Here is a 17324-nt window from a genome sequence, read left to right as displayed (position 1 = left end):
CATTTAATCTATCAATGTCCCTTTGCAACTTTCTACTCCCACCTACACTATTTACTGTTTCACCTAACTTAGTGTCGTCAGCAAACTTGGATATACGGCTCTCTATTCCTTCATTTAAGTCATTTGTAAATAGTGAAAAGCTGTGGCCCCAGTACAGATCCCTGGAGGACACCACCAGTCACATCCTGTCAATTTGAGTACATACCTATTATCCCTACTCTCCGACTCCTACCTCCTAACCAGTTCCCTACCCATGTCAGTAGGTTACCTCCAATTCAATGTGCTCTCATTTTTGTCAGTAGTCTCCTATGTGGAACCTATTTGAATGCCTTCTGGAAATCCATATAAATAACTTCTATAGACACTCTCTTATCTACCACTTTAGTTACCTCCTCAAAAAAATTTAACTATGCTCATTAGACATGACATACCCTTTACAAATCCATGCTGGTTCTCTCTGATCAGTTCATATTTGTCCAAGTTTTCAGTCACTCTGTCCCTAATAACAGATTTTAGTAACTTCCCCACAACAGACTTTCGACTAATAGGCCTATAATTTTCTAGTTTATCTCTCCTACCTTCTTAAATAATGGATTAACATTGGCAATTTTCCAATCCAAAGGGATAATTCCTGAAGAGAGGGAGTTTTGGAAGATCATGACTAGAGCATCTACAATTTCTTAACCTACTTCTTTTAATACCCTGGGGTGGAAACCAGCAGGTCCTGGAAATGTAACTATTTTTAGTCCTATTATTTTCCCCATTACCACTTTTTAAATTTCTATTTATATTAAATCTAATAAATTCCTCCCCTTGAATTAGTTTTAGCTTTCCTCGTATCTCTGGTACTTTGTCCTCTTCCTCTACTGTGAAGACCGATACAAATCTGTCATTTCCTGATTTTCAATTACAGTATCACCTACGTCTGTCTTTAAGGGGCCCATAATACTCTTAGCCACTCTCTTTTTCTTAATATACTTGTATTGGGGTGATGGGATGAAGGCATTAAACATGGAAGTAAGGGAGTTGTGCCGATCAACGATAGCAGTGTAGTTTGGGGGCAAAAGAGAGTTAGGCACTTGTGAGGATATGAGTGGGTGGGGAGATTTTTATTGGCCCGAAATTTGCAGTGGGTAATAACAGTGAACTAACACTGTTCACTGTTATTACCCCTTTGAAACTAACCGCAACTTCAGGATGTAGCGCATGCACATCCTAACACGGGAATCCTGAAGTTGCGGTCCGTCATCCACTGCTCCTTCACAGGCTGCGCTATGTCCCCTCGCCCGCCAGAGCCAGCAATCAGTGAAATCACTCAAATCGGGGAAACTGACGAAAACTGTGGCTCTTCTGCAGTAATTAAGCTGTTAAATTGCCCACGAAAAGTTAGGCTCAAAGGGATTAGGTATAACTGGTGTTTCAACAGTGTTTTGACTGCTAAACAAATGTTATGGGCCTGAAAAAGTAATTTAAATTTTGTGCAATGTCAAATTTACCCATTTTAATAAAAATATAAATTTAAGAAATTAAAAAATATATATTTAAGGTTTTACATAGGTTTAACTTACAAACATAAGTTTGTTCATCTTTATTTCAAGATTGCCTTTTCCCCCATGTGAAAGCCCCAATTTTTGTATTACACTCTCGAACGTATTTAAAAAGTTCGAATTTTAAGAGCTTACCCACTTCCTGGTTCGCTGTCTGCGAGAATTCTGCGTTTTGATTAGCTGCTTAGATGTTGCTGTTCTCACTAGGGGACCCCCACTATACTCCGTTGATTTGAATCACGCGTCGGAAAACCCAAACTTCTTGACACAGAGATCGCGAGATCTTTGTGCGAAGCTTACTTCGGGGCCAGTGGCGAATGCCTTTGCTTCACCGCTGACCACAAATTCCAGGCCAATGCATATGCCAGGTTACAACACAGCATATTAATTTCAAGCAAAGCAATAACAAAGCAAAAGGGAAAATTGCCATAAGTAGCTCTGTTTAAAGTTCTGAGGGGGAAAAATTCGGTATCGGCCATTTTGGGGCGCTAATATCGGCCGGGTGCAAAGTTTAGCACCCGGCGCTAATTATCGCCTCCGACTGCAAAATTCACCTCGACCGTTCCTGGAGGTGATTTGAGCGCTAAATCAGGCGCTACACACCTCTCTTAAGGCGCTAACGTCGAGGAGCGAGGCGATACCTCACAACACTACTGAAGCTCAGGTGATGTCAGTTAGCAATGGAATCCAGACAGACTGGCGCTGGCCAGTTCTTAAAGGGGAGGGTCCATCTTACTAGCCAAGCACACCCTTCTCATTGTAGCGTTGACTCTGGTGCTAGAAAGACCTACCACCACTGTGCTGAGAGGAGTGCTGGATAGGCCCAGAGAGAGAGCTCAGCGCTTTAGCGGCCAGGCCTTGGTGGCTCTGGTTGGCGCTGTCGAGCAGCGACAGGCAGTGCTGTACCCAGAGAGTGGCAGGAGGCCACTGCCCCGGGAGTACCGAAGAGTGTGGAGGGAGGTGGCTCAGCACGTCTCCTCAAGGAGCCTGGTGCCGAGGAGTCACACTCAATGTAGGAAGAAGTTCAATGGTCTCACTCGGGTCATCAGGGTGAGTGGATGCTTTTTAATACCTCTATACATCTCTCCATCTCAACTTCACTCTGTGGCCAGAGGATTTAAAATCCCACATGCACAGCACTCATCCAAGACCTATGGCCATCTCATAAAAGACACATGCACATTCCACACCTTGCATACATTAAGGGCTATTCAACTATGGGAGGCACATCAGGCAAGCACATGGCTGCATACATTAAGGGCTATTCAACTATGGGAGGCACATCAGGCAAGCACATGGCTGCACACTCACTCAGACGCCGTCCTTTTTCTTGCAGGCCAAGCTCTCTCATAACAGGCGGGAGCAGCAACGCACAGGACCGGCTGACCTTCACCCCCTGACCGATTTGGAGAGTGCACAGGATTGTTGCCAGCCAGATCATAGGTGCCGTGGCCGCTGGAAAGGTCGACCCCCTTGGGGACAGCAATGGTATGTTCATCAGCTTTCTCTCCTCTCTCATACCACTTGCCCCTCACAACACCAGCCTTTTACACTTTCAATCCAACTTACTAACTGTCTCCAGTCCTTGCTCCCTTCCTGCCCCCCTGTCCTCACGCTAAAGACACTCTCATACCTCCCTGCTTTCAGATAGTGAACCACCAGCTGACCAGCCTGTCCCTCAGCCTGCCAGTGGCAGCGACGCCCCAGATGAGGAGGAAGAGGAAGCCAGAGCCTCACCACCTGCGTCTCCCGAGGGAGCCAATTCCGACACTGGGGCCACGCCTTCCCTCGAGGGGAGCAGGGTCTGATGAGGGTGAAGCTCCTGGACCCAGCAGGCTGCAGCAACGCCATGGGGGTAGGGAAACTCGGGGACCAGCTCCCCGGAGGGCGAGTAGGCAAGCGAGTCCTGCTGCCCAGGACTCAGATGAAGATCGCAGCCATGTATAGCCAGGCCTTGAGCATGCACACTGAGCTCATGGGTGCAACGGCAAGGGTGCCCGAAAGCATGAATGGACTGGCTAGGAGTGTGGAGCACTCCGCTGCAGCACAGGCCGACGCAACGCAACGGCTTAGTGCTGCAATTCAGTAATTGGCTGGTGCCATCCAATCTCAGACTGCTCTCATGCAGTCTCAGATTGATGTCATGCAAGCACTGACTGCTGCCATCCTTGCTGGGTTGGCCACATTGCTCCGGGGCTCTCACGGTGCCACAGCAGGCCAGCAATCTGTGCTTGAGCAGATTGCTCTGGATGCTGAGGTACTGCCCCGTGGGAGTGCCAGTGTGCCGGTCGAGCAGGAAGGTGCTGTCCTCTCTCAGGAGGATAGCATTCCTGCTCCCACCATTAGCACTTCCTCATTGCACTTGCCACGGCCTGCAACACAGTCAGCCCAGACTGCTGCTGCCCATGCAGAGTTGGTGCAGTCTGCAGCCGGGCCTTCCAGGCCCAGAGTTGGTCAAGGGCGTCCTTCAAGGGCATCTGCAGTCTCTGGATCCAGCATTGAGCAGCCTTCCACCAGCCTTGCTGCAGCCACCGGGGCCCCATTACGGAGAAGCAGTAGGGTGGGAAGGGGGGGAAGTGCGCAGGGGATGGAGATCACCCTCGAAGGGCCAACAGTAGGATGTGTAAATAAATGGTGGGAATGTTTGTGGTAAAGGTCAAGGTTCGTGTGATTACATTTGTTTACTGTTTTGCCATTTATCTCCATGTTGTGAGAACGAGTTCTGTTAATTCATGATTTGTTGTGTTGGTTTCTAATTGTTTGTCCTGAATAAATGACACACACACAGTTTGTAAAATAAATAAGTTTTTTTATTCAATATTTACATTTTTGGTCTTTTGAATCATTCCAGCTTTGGCCGGCAATAGGGGGTGCGGGATGCTGTCCATGATGTTATTCTCCATGGCAGAAGCCATCTTCTCAGTAAGGGCCTAGAAACGGCTTATCAGCCGTTCACAGACGGCCCTTGCACTGGCAACATTGTGCGCCTCCCTCCCACGTTGGAGCTGCTGATCCTCCTCCTCCTCCTCCTCCTCCTCAGGTGGTGCACCAATCCCTGGTGGCAATGGTTGGGTCCTCAGGATTGCCAGGTTGTGAAGCATGCAGCACACAACTATGAACAGGGAGACTCGCTCAGGAGAGTACTGCATGGCTCCTCCCGAGTGGTCCAGACAGCAGAACCGTTGCTTCAGCACGCCGATCGTCTGATCAATTATGTTCCTGGTGGCGCTATGGCTCTCCATTATACCGTAGCTCAGCAAGGGTGTTGGGGTTACGGAGCAGTGTCATCAGCCAGGTGCAGAATGGATAACCCTTGTCCCTGAGGAGCCAACCACTTGGGTGATGTGGTGCCTGGAAAACATCTGGCACACCAGTCTGGCGCAGGATGAAAGCATCATGGCTGCTGCCAGGATAGCGGGCATTGACGGCGAGTATGAGCTGTGTGTGGTCACAGACCAACTGCACATTTAAGGAGTGGTAGCCCTTGTGGTTTCGGAATACCTCTGCATTTTCATGCGGTGCCCGCAATGCCACATGCGTGCAGTCAATGGCACCCTGCACCATGGGGAAGCCCACTATCCTAGCAAAGCCACATGCTCGTTCGCGCTGCTTGTCCCGGCTCATAGGGAAAGAGATGTACTCGCGTCTCCTTTTATACAAGGCATTTGTCACTTCCCGGATACAACAATGGACAGTGAACTGGAAGATATTTGCGGTGTCCACAGTAGAAGCTTGAAAGGAGCCGTTTGCATAAAAATTCAGAGCCACTGTCGCACCTTCACTGCCACCAACAGAGATCCCTCTGGCCATGTTTGTCACTCTCTCTCTACGCCTCTGCTGCCTCCGATTCTGCAGGTGCAGGACGACGCCCCGAGTCAGTGCAGCCTCCAGAGTATCTTCTAAATCACTGGAATGAAGGTGAAATAAAAATTAACCTCCAAAGTGCTGCTCAGGACCCAAAACTCCTTCGCACAGTGTTGAATCTCTCCAGGCGTCTCTCACCCTCTCAGCATGCATGGTACAAAAATATCGCTGACAAGAAAAGGCAGGAAGCGGCCGCCTTTAAATAGCGCTCCTCCAGCCCCTTCCCTACTGCAAAACGTTCCCCTCTACCTGTCGTTCCTAGCGGCAGACGGAAAGGCAGGGGGCGTGACTCAATATCCTGTCCGGGGTGCTACCGGGTTGTTGCACGCCCGACTGACGTCACGATCTGCGGGCACAGGAGATTGTGGCGATAGTGCTTAGCACCACCACAAAACGTCTGGTCAATTTCGCGAGCGGTGCTAACCTCACCACGCTAAGTTCCTAACGCCCCATGACCGCCCCCCGGAGGCGCTAACGAGGGGTGATAACCAACCAAATTTTTCCCCGAGAGTCCAAATGAGTTTGAGGATTAATTACTTTTATTGGCAGGTATACAATGTATTTGGCAGGGTACTGAACCATATCCGTTTTACATACCTTTGGTTAACTGCTGAGGTTAATGTTACCGGTTCAGTCTGCATAGCCACTGGATGTCTCACAGATGCTTATGCGATTTTGACGTTCGGGATTGAATGACATATATAACAAAGACACAGCTCAATTTAAAACTGTTAACTGTTGGACAGAATGCTTTCAATGTAAAGTACTTTTCCTCCTCTTCAATTCTAGGTTAGAACAAATATACTTATTTTGAAAGGTCCCTACATTGTACAATATATTTGATCCCTGAAAAAAGCACCACAGACAAGAGAGGGCTTTCCAGGGGTCAGGCAGCTTAGTATCAGGCCCTATGCTGGTCAGAAGTGCCAACTCCCATTAAAGTCTGTGGACCCACTCTGGGATATTCATGGGCCATCCCTATGTCACAGGAACAGTTCCACAGGGCATTGGTGATGCAGGAGGTTAGCCTTCACAAATAACTTTCAAATATGGAAATATTTAGTATATGGTATCAACAACAACAACTTGCATTTATAATGTAGTAAAACGTCCCAAGGAGCTTCACAGGAGTCTTAGCAAACAAAATTTGACACCGTGCCACATAAGGAGATATTAGGACAGATAATCAAAAGCTTGGTCAAAGAGGTAGGTTTTAAAGGGCAAGGATGGAATTCCAGAGCTTAAGGCCTGGTCTGAAAGCATGGGCACCAATGGTGGAGCACTTATAACAGGGGATGGGCAAGAAACCAGAATTGGAGGAGCACAGAGATCTTGGAGGGTTGTAAGTCTGGAGGAGGTTTCAGAGATAGGGAGGGGCAAGGCTATGGAGGGATTTGAAAAAAATTGTGATAATTTTAAAATTACGGATTTGCCAGACCAGGAGCCAATGTAGATCAGTGAGCACAGAGGTGATGGGTGAACGGGACTTGGTGCGAGTTACGATATGGGCAGCAGAGTTTTGGACACGCTCAAGTTTATGGAGGGTGGAAGATTGGAGGCTGGCCAGGAGTGCATTGGAATAGTCTAGTCTGGAGCTAACAAAGGCACGGATGAGGGTTCCAGCAGCAGATGAGCTGAGGCAGGGGCTGAGTTGAGCGATCTAACGGAGGTGGAAGTAGACGGTCTTGGTGATGGAGCGGATATGTGATCGGAAGCTCATCTCAGTTTCAAATACAACACCAAGGTTGCGAATGGTCTGGCTCAGCCTCAGACAGTTGCTAGAAGGATGGAGTCGGTGGCTAGCGAACAGAACTTATGGCGGGGACCGAAAACAATGGCTTTGGTCTTCACACTATTTAATTGGAGGAAATTTCTGCTCATATTGGACAAATCTGAGATAGTGGAGGGGTCGAGAGAGGTGGTGGTGAGATAGACCTGGGTGTCATCAGCGTACATGTGGAACCTGATATGTTTACGGATGATGTCGCTGAGGGGCAGCATGTAGATGAGAAATCGGAGGGGGCCATGAATTCTTCAAGGGAGAACCAGACCAAATACAATATGTTGAGAGGGGAAGAGAAGATGAAAATAAGATTGGCAAAGACAGAATATGAGGGTAGAATAGCGATTAACATATAAGGGAACCCAAAAATCTTCTACCGGCATGTAAACAGTAAGCGGGTAGTAAGAGGCGGGGTGGGGTCTATTAGGGACAAAGGAGATATATGTTTAGAGGCGCAGGGCAAGGCTAGAATACTCAATAAGTTCTTTGTATCGGTGTTTACTAAGGAGGTGGATGCTGACAAAATATCGGTAGAAGTGGAAAAGGTAGAAGCAATGGAAGGGGTCAAAATTGATAGACAGGATGTACTAGAGAGGCTGGGTATGCTTAGAGTGGATAAGTCACCTGGTCCAGATGGCTTGCATCCCAGGTTGCTAAGGGAATTCGGGGAGGAGATAGCAGAAGGGCTTGCCATAATTTTCCAATCTTCCCTAGATGCGGGGGAGGTGCCTGAGGATTGGAAAGTGGTAAATGTGACACCATTGTTCAAGAAAGGGTGCAAGGACAATCCTAGTAACTGCAAGCCGGGCAGTTTAACATCAGTGGTGGGTAAAGTTTTAGAAACAATAAACAAGGAAAAAGTTAACGGGTACTTGGAGAGGTTTAAGCTAATAAAGTAGAGCCAACATGGATTTGTAAAAGGAAGATTGTGTTTGACTAATCTAATTGAATTTTTTGATGAAATAACAGGGAAGATTGATGAAGGGAACACAATGGACGTTGTCTACATGGATTTTAGGAAGGCGTTTGACAAAGTACCACACAGAAGACTGGTTAACAAAATTAAGACTCATGGCAGTGGCATGGTGGGTCAGTGGCAGCTTAGATAAGGAATTGGCTTAAGGACAGAAAACAGCGAGTTGTGGTAAATGGCTGTATTTCAGACTGGAGGATGGTAGACAGTGGTGTTCCCCAAGGGTCAGTGCTGGGGTCACTGCTTTTTTTGATATATATATATAAATGACCTGGATATTGTAATACAGAGTAGAATTTCTAAATTTGCCGATGCCACCAAACTTTGGGATGTGGCAAACAGTGAGGAAGATATCAATCAACTGCAACAGGACATAGAAAGGTTAGCAGAATGGGCAGATGGAATTTAATACAGAAGTGTGAGGTGATGCATTTTCGCAGAAGGAACAGGGAGAGGCAATAAACACTTAATGGCATAGCTTTGAAGAGTGTGCCGGGACAGAGGGACCTGGGAGTTAATGTGCATAGGTCCCTGAAGGTGGCGAGGCATACTGAGAGAGTGGTTAGCAAAGCATATGGGATCTTGGGCTTCATAAATAGAGGTATTGGGGTCGATTTTAACTCAGGTGCGGGGAATTGTCGGGTTCCCCAAATTTGGTGTTTCCCACACGGATCTAAATGGGTCTGTGAGATTGATGCAATTTTAACTCAATTGGCCAATTGATTTCCAACATGTGGGAAGCCTTGGCAATTGAGTATTTCCAGTCAGAAAGTCGCAGAATATGACATCATCATTGCTGCTGCTTTTAGGGTCCACAGCAAGCCTTGCTTCTTCTGCAGGCTTCCAAACTTTTCCATTAGGATGGCACAGGAGCCTGCAGGAGCAACGGCCAGAAGGAGGGCAAGAGCTGCCCCAAAATTTGATGAGGCTTCACTCCAGGCATTGCTGGATGGTGCTAGGGCCCAAAGGGAGGTCCTGTTCCCTTCTTCAGGGAGGAAGAGGCCTCCCAGTCAGACCAAGGCTGTGTGGCTACAGGTGGCTGGGGAAGTCAGCTCCTTGGGGCTCACACGGCGCACCTAGTTGCAGTGCAGGAAAAGATTCCATGACCTTCATCGCACTGGAAAAGTAAGTACTGTATGAAGTTTCCATCACCCTCAATCTGATCCCCATTGCCTTTCCTCACCAGCACTCAGCTTTAGCAATCTCTTCCTCCACATCCCACTTGACACTCACATCCATGCACCCTTACCCATTCCCTCTCTATGCTCACATTCACATACCTATTCCACCATGCAGCCCTCACACTCCCTCTCACTCTGATGCTTTGAACACAACTGACAACACACAGGGAGGGTCCTTGGTCTTGCAACCTCACCCCATCTTTGTCTCCTTCTAAGTATCTATGCTATGCAATCTCTGCACTCACTCCTTCATTCTCACTCAACCTCCACTTGTCGCCCTCATTGCAGGAAAAGAGAGCTCACAACAGGAGAGCGCGAGCCAGGACGGAGGAGGGCCGCCCTCATTAGCCCAGCTCACCCCCTGGGAGGAGGCCGTCCTGGAGATTGTTGGGGCTGACAGAGATGCGGAAGTTGGGGAAGGACAGACAGGTGCATCCCCGCAAGCTGATGACAGAATAGTTTTCCATCTCTCTCATTGGCATTGCATGAGTCGCTGATAATGATTCTGAAGCTACATCATATGGACTTATGATCATCTGCAAAATGCAATGTGCATGTAACCTTGGCATCACATCTCTAACTTTTTCCTTGACTCCCCCACAGGACCATCGAGAGCCCCCGTCCCCAGTGTGCAGGAGGAAGAGCCTGAGATGCCAGACTCCTCAGAGGAATCTGCAACCTCTGAGGGCGCAGCGTCAGCAGAAATAAGCGCACCCAGCACCAGCGCAGACACTCACACCTCGGTGGGACCTTCGGGACATAGAGTTGTCACCTGGTGTATCACAGCTCACAAGTGAGCATCAGCAGATTGTGGAGACAGGGACAGCAGTTGAGAGTCCTCGTCGGAGGGCGCAGGACTCTGCCAACTCGGCTCAGCTGCATGTCGAACCTCTGCCTCTGGGTCCATCCATAAGATCAGAGGTGATGGAACTCCATGCACAGATGCAGGAGTCTCTGGCAGGTTTTGTCTCCAGGGTCGCTGCGAGTGTGGAGCGATTGGAGGATTCCATAGCGAACATGAGCAGAGCCTTTGTGGAGTCAGTGGTGCATGAACGCATCACCACGGAAAGGATGGCTACCTACGTGGAAATGATTGCTGCCTCCGTGGTAAGGCTGGCTACCGGAGAGGAGTGGATGGCTACGGTAGAAGAGAGGAGGGCTACGGTAGAGGAGAGGAGGGCTACGGCCATGGAGGAGGTTAGTCGCCAGGGTATGGAAAACATGGTGAGTGTTCAGAATAGAATGACATCTCTTGAGGAGCGATGGGCATCTATCGGACAGAGAAACCAGACCTTCATGGAAGTCCTTCTGAGTAGGACTGCCATTGCAGATACGGGTCCCCATGGCCCCCCTGATGTGCAGCAAGGTGCTCTCAAGCCACTTGCAGGCACTGAGGGGGACCTGACCCATGAGAGGGAGGTTGGTGGCAGACCTCAAGGAAGTGGGGGCTCCTCTCCAAGTGCTCACACTTACATGCCAATGCAGAGCCCTTGGTCAGAGCCCCGCCGGAGTCCACACCCAACTGAGATAGACGTCTCAACTCCTGCACAGCCGCAGGAGCAGCAGACTACTGACGAGCCCTCACAAGCTCGCCACCCCAGAGGACGCCCACCAAAGGTGTCGAGACAGGAGCAGCAGGAAAGTGAGCAAGGGGCTTCCATATCTGCTGAAGCCACAGGGGAACCACTACGTAGGAGCACGCGTAAGAGGAAAATAAAGCACAAATAGTCACAAGGGTAGTCACTTGGGTGAAATGTGTATTTTGTAAAAATGCCGTCAGTTCTTTGTTTTGCATAAAAATTCTGATGGCAACTGCTGCATTTCTGGCGTGTGTCATTTCGCGAATGGGGCTGGAGGTCCTCTAATGCCAAGAAGGGAAGGAAAAAAAGGCCTCCCATGCTTCTGGTAGATGCCTCAGTTGAGGAAGCGCTGAGTGAGGGTGGCGAGAGGGGTTTCGCAGGAGGTCGCACTGGAGAAGTGTGTGAGGCTCCAACCTTCCACAGGTGTGGTTAAGCCTGGTAAAAGTTGCCCCAGGCCTGAGACAACAAAGTCCTGCCACCTGCAAATGATGACAGATCAAATCTCCTCTTTAATGGTTGACCTGCAGCTGATAGTCAGCAAGCCAATAGTGCTCACACCAGGTTTCACAGGCGTGATCCCCACCAGGCGTGTTTTACGTGGGAAAAGGGTTAAACAGGCAAGGGCCTGTTAAAATGGGATTATAAAGGCCAATGAGTGTTGTTTAAGGGCACTAAAAACCAGTCCCGCCTGTTGCAGGCGGGACTGATTCGGGACCATCAGACACGCCTGGGTTAAAATGGCTAGGTGTCAGGAACCAGGCTGGGGGGGTGCCGACCCCCAGGTATTTCGATTTTAACCCCCCACACACCTCAAAGTCCGCCTGGCAGCTGAGTTAAAATTGAGCCCATTGAGTACAAAAGTAAAGAAGTTATGCTGAACCTTTATAAAGTGCTGGTTAGGCCACAACTGGAGTATTGCATCCAGTTCTGGTCACCACACTTTGGGAAGGATGTGAAGACCCTGGAGAGGGTGCAGAGGAGATTTACCAGAATGGTTCCAGGGATGGGGGATCTTAGCTACAAGGACAGGTTGGAGAAGCTGGATTTGTTTTCATTACAGCAAAGGAGGTTGAGGGGTGATTTGATAGAGGTGTACAAGATTATGACTGGTTTGGATAGGCTAGACGGGGAAAGGCTGCTCCCACTAGTTGATGGTACAAGGACTAGGGGACACAGATTTAAGGTTTTGGGCAAGAGATACGGGGGAATGTGAGGAATACATTTTTTACGCAACGAGTGGTGAGGACCTGGAACTCACTGCCGATGGACGTGGTGGAAGCAGAGACACTCAATGTTTTCAAAGGGAGACTGGATAGGCACTTTAGGGAAATAAACTTGCAAGGCTATGGGGTTAGAGAGGAGGAATGGGACTGACTGGATTGCTCTACAGAGCGCCGGCACGGACTCGATGGGCCAAATGGCCTCCTTCTGTGCTGTTATGACTATGAATAGATCTTTGGGGGACTCCAGAGATAAAAGTGCGGGAGTGGAAAGAGAAGCCATAGCAGGTGGTTCTCTGGCTATGACTGGATAGGTAAGAATGGAACCAGGCGAAGGCAGTCCCACCCAGCTGGACAAAGGAGGAGAGGCATTGGAAGAGAATGGTATGGTCAACTGTGTCAAAGGCTGCAGACAGGTCGCGAAGGATGAGGAGGGATAGTTTATCATGGTCACAGTCACATTGGATGTCATTTGTGACTTTGATAAGGACCGTTTCAGTAATGTGGCGAGGCGGAAACCCGTTTGGAGGGTTTCAAACATGGAGTTGCGGGAAAGATGGGAGGCAACAACACGTTCAAGGGCTTTGGAGAGCAAAGGAAAGTTAGAGATGGGGCGGTAGTTTGCAAGGACAGTGGGGTCAAGGGTGGTTTTTTTTGTTGTTTTTTTTGAGGTGAGGGGTGATGACGGCTGACAGTACCTGAGGCTTGGGAACCGTTAAAAATATCAGCTAACATAGGAGCTTGTCAGAATTCATCAAAGTGCACATGGATGTGAAAGGGTCAGAGGCTTGCAGCTCATTTTGCCTTTTCTTGTGCACAGTAAAATACTCTCAGATTTTGGCTGCAATATCCAACTGTGTACCTTTTACATGCTACTCAATAATTAACAGTCTCTTTTAATCAGTAATAGATAAACACTAGTCCAGAAATGGTATCTTCACTTTTCTGTAGATTGACAACAGAACAATATTTTACCATAACAAGGAAATTAATATGGATTACTGCACATTTTACTAGCATGTGTGTAAATTTTAAATTCTAGCAATACTTTTACATAAGATGAATAGGAAGCATAAAGGGTCCCATCCATCTCAAATAAATATTGGTAGCCTTAGATTAAAATGAAAAGTACAATTCAGACAACAGCCATTTTGAAAAGTCAAAATAATGAATCTCGTCAATTATATCAGCTCTAACAGACAAGACAAAACACACAGTTTGAAATCAAGGAATGATTTACTGCAGTATTACCCTTCTCAGACTGAAATCTCCTTTCTACAGCCTGATATAGCTTGATTTCTGTGCTTTTTCAACCATCACTGGTCATGCACAATACTCATATGCAGGTGTAACAGGATGATGAAATTAATGGGGTATATTACCTTAAAAGAGTTACAAATGCTGACTTTGTGAGGGTAACAAGACACAGATTTGGAAATTGTTGAAAGGTATTACTGCAGGCCCCTTATATTGCTGAATTCAGTAATTTCTCTTATATAGGTCCAAATAAGATCAAATTCAGACTTTAAGGGGAAGCACACTCGTGAAGGAAGTGTTTAACTAATCTTTTTTTCATACGGATATACAGTGCTCATGGGATTGGGAGTAATATATTAATGGCCCAGAAATTCGGGTCTCCACGGGTGAGTACGCATGGGGTACTCACCCGTAGGCCCAATGGAAGTGCTGGTTTCCTGCATGCACTGCGCATGCGCGGGAAACCGGCACTTCCGTTCCCCTGAACGAAGAGGTTCAGAGGTTGAATGCGTGCGCGGGGGAGGCCGCGCGTGCGCATCGAACTTCGTTTTTTTTTGCAGGTTTTCCCGGGAGGGTAAGTCTGCAAAAGTTAAGACATGTAAAAAGCAGGCGTAAGGCCTGCTTTTTACAAGGTAAGTGGTGAATTAATTAAAATTAAAACATTTTTTCCACAGGTTTATTATTTTTAAATACTTTAAAACAAGGTAATTTTATTTTTAGCCCCATTAGAAAATAAAATTATTTTTTTCAAAAATTTAAATTGTTTAAAATAGTTATTTCATATCATTTATAGTTTATTTAAAAAATGTGATTTAAAAAAAAATTTATTTGAAGATTTAGTGATGCTTTGTAAGAAGAAGGGGCCCGTAGTATTTCTAAGTTTGACAGCACTTCCTGTCAGGCTTATGAATGGAGCATTCCCTGCTCAGATTGGCTCTCCATGGCCCACGTGATCCCAGAGGACGCATCGAACTAACTGCGCCCCTGGGATACGTAAGCACTGCGCGCTGGCAGCTGGAGCAGGCCCCGGATCGGAATTCCACGGGGGCCCACAGCTCAATGGCCGGCGCGCAAGGTAAGTGCAGGTCGGGGGCTTGCACCCGTGGGAAGCCCCCGACCCGAATTTCTGGGCCATTAGCATGGATTGAGGACTGGTTAACGGACAGAAAACAAGGGGTAGGAATAAATGGGTCATTTTTGGAATGGCAGGGTGTAACTGGTGGAGTATTGCAAGGATCAGTAATTGGGCCTCAGTTATTTACAATTTTTATCAATGGCTTAGATGAAGGGACCGAGTAATATATCCAAGTTTGCTGACGATACAAAGCTAGGTGGGAAAGTAAGTTGTGAGGAGGACACAAAGAGGCTGCAAAGGGCTATCGACTGGTTAAGTGATTGGACAAGAAGGTGGCAAATGGAGTATAATGTGGGGAAGTGTGAAATTATCCACTGAATATTTGGTAGGAAGAATGAAAAAGCAGAATATTTTTTAAAAGGCAAGAGACTAATAAATGTTGGTATGCAGAGGGATTGGGGGGTCCTTATATATGAATCAATGAAAGCTAACATTCAGATACAGCAAGCAATTAGGAAGGCAAATGTTATGTTAGCCTTTATTGCAAGGGGGTTGGCGTACAAGAGTAAGTAAGTCTCGCTGCAATTGTATAGGGCTTTGGTGAGACCACACCTGGAGTACTGTGTATAGTTTTGGTTTCCTTACCTAAGGAAGGATATACTTGCCTTGGAGGGGGTGCAACAAAGCTTCACTAGATTGATTCCTGGGATGAGAGGACTGTCCTATGAGGAGAGATCGAGTAGAATAGGACTATATTCTCTGGAGTTCAGAAGAATGAGAGATGATCTCATTGAAACGTATACATTTTTTTTTTTTTAAAAGAGGGCTTGACAGGGTCGATGCTGAGAGGCTGCTTCCCCAGCCTGGAGAGCCTCGAACTAGGGCTCATAATCGCAGGATAAGGGGGTCGGCCTTTTAGGACATAGATGAGGAGAAATTTCTTCACTCAGAGGGTTGTGAATCTTTGAAATACACTACCCCAGAGGGCTATGAATGCTCAGTCAATGAGTATATTTAAGATTGAGACCGACAGATTTTTGGGCACTAAGGGAATTGAGGGATAGGGTGGGAAAGTGGAGTTGATGTAGAAGTTCAGGCATGATCTTATTGAATGGCAGAGCAGGCTTGAGGGGCCATATGGCCTAATCTTGCTCCTATTTCTTATGTTCACACACACTGATGTAAAATGGCATTGGAATGCACCATCAGATCACTGGTGCATGGCATGATGCAGAAAAATATCCAAGGCTCCTCTCTTTTCCAAAACAAAAAAGGTTTGCAGATATCCAGAATCAGCTGGGAGGCAATATAGGAACTGCAGAGATGTGGCTAGGACCTAGTGCATTGGGATTCATTTCTTCTTCCTTAGAGGATACAGAGTTCTGTCTTTGGACTAATTCTTCTTCTAGTTTCAGCGGACTCAAAGAACAGCTGCTGCTGGTGAATGGATTACGATGCGTACAGGTGTAGTGTCAAAAACGGATGTCATAACCATTTTTACAAATCCTGCCAAACTCTGAAGGAACTTGCATTGCTCAGAATATAGATTGAATGCCATCTATAGGAAATCCCACAGGTGACTGAAAAAATAATAATTGAAAGGATGAATGTTCCGGGTTAGGAAATCTAGCAGTAAGGTTCCCTGACTGACCAAGTCTATGGTTGTAGGGATCTACTTTTGAACGATTTCCTTCATGCATGGGCGGCAATCTCGCTTCACCTAGTCTGAAAAGCTTAGGCCATATAATGCCAGCATGAGAAGCAGCTAAGGCATTTACTATAGCCAATGGCCACTGTTAGCAAGACCTTGCCATACAAATATTTCTCCATCTCTCCCCCCAGCCTGCCTAGCCCCCACCTTTTCTACAGTGACACAACAGGAATACTTCAAAGGCAAGGAAGGGGAGACAAATTAAGTTATAATGACGCTGTAAGGCACTTTTTTAAAATATCATCTGGGAAAGAGACGGTCATGATGAAGATGGCCTCGAGATCTGTAGTGTATGTGCCTTTAAGAGCCCCCTGTGTACTGTAATGCCGGTAATGGCCACTCGGGCTATATAAGCCTGTATATTGTGTTGTATCAGTTAGTTCCCCTCCAGACTTTGTTCAGTAAACACCTGTGAAACCAACTCCTGTCTTCAGTGTCTCTATTAACACACGGACACAACAGTGGCGACGAATTGGAAACGGACTTACCTGCAATTCGGCAGCACCTCAAGGACATCGATTCCTCTGGCGTCCAAAGTCGAAGAAAAGCAGGAAAAAGAAAAAGCTGTGGTTTCACCAGCTAGCCGAGCTGGTGGCAGGTACTGCAATAATCCTTCCTGGGCGTCGGGCTGGGGCTCCAGCGGCTGGCTCTGCAGCGAGGCCAAGCGGCGGAGGCAAGCAGTAACAGACGGGGAGGGAGCACTCGGGAGACGGCCGGCGCTGCAAGCAGGTCGGCGTTCAGACCTAGCAGAGAGGGTCCGGCGGGAACGAGTCTCCACCTGTAAATAAATAAATAAAAAGGGAAACCCGCGGAAAACAGCATTGTCATCGGCAGCAGCGGCGGGGAAGCGCCATATCTTTTCTGCAGAAAAGAAAGAAAAGCGCGGGAAGCGCCATTTTTTTTCCAGGATGCCTAAGGCTGGCAATATTGATGCTTTTGATAACGATATAGAGGATTGGTCCAAAAATGTGGAAAGAGTGGAGGTATATTGCACCGCAAATGGAATAGAAAATGAAAAAAAAGCGTCAGTACTTCTAAATCTAATGGGCGCAAAGACATACGGGCTGTTACGAAACTTAATCACTCCAGCCAAACCAAAGGACAAGAATTTTAAAGAAATTGTTGATACCCTA

At 47.4% G+C, this 17324-nt stretch overlaps 1 protein-coding gene across 3 annotated transcripts in view; it reads right to left on the bottom strand.

Annotated features, from left to right (window-relative positions):
- The window catches only part of dock3 (dedicator of cytokinesis 3), a 1512713-nt gene that overhangs the window by 1119137 nt on the left and 376252 nt on the right, over positions 1 to 17324 (bottom strand). The window lies entirely within an intron of this gene.

This window comes from Somniosus microcephalus, chromosome 11, assembly GCF_052327205.1.
Source record: "Somniosus microcephalus isolate GS21.2 chromosome 11, FLI_Smic_1.0, whole genome shotgun sequence".
Classification (NCBI taxonomy): domain Eukaryota; kingdom Metazoa; phylum Chordata; class Chondrichthyes; order Squaliformes; family Somniosidae; genus Somniosus; species Somniosus microcephalus.
The sequence above is the reverse complement of the archived record's forward strand: the minus strand, read 5'-3'. Positions and strand labels throughout refer to the sequence as shown.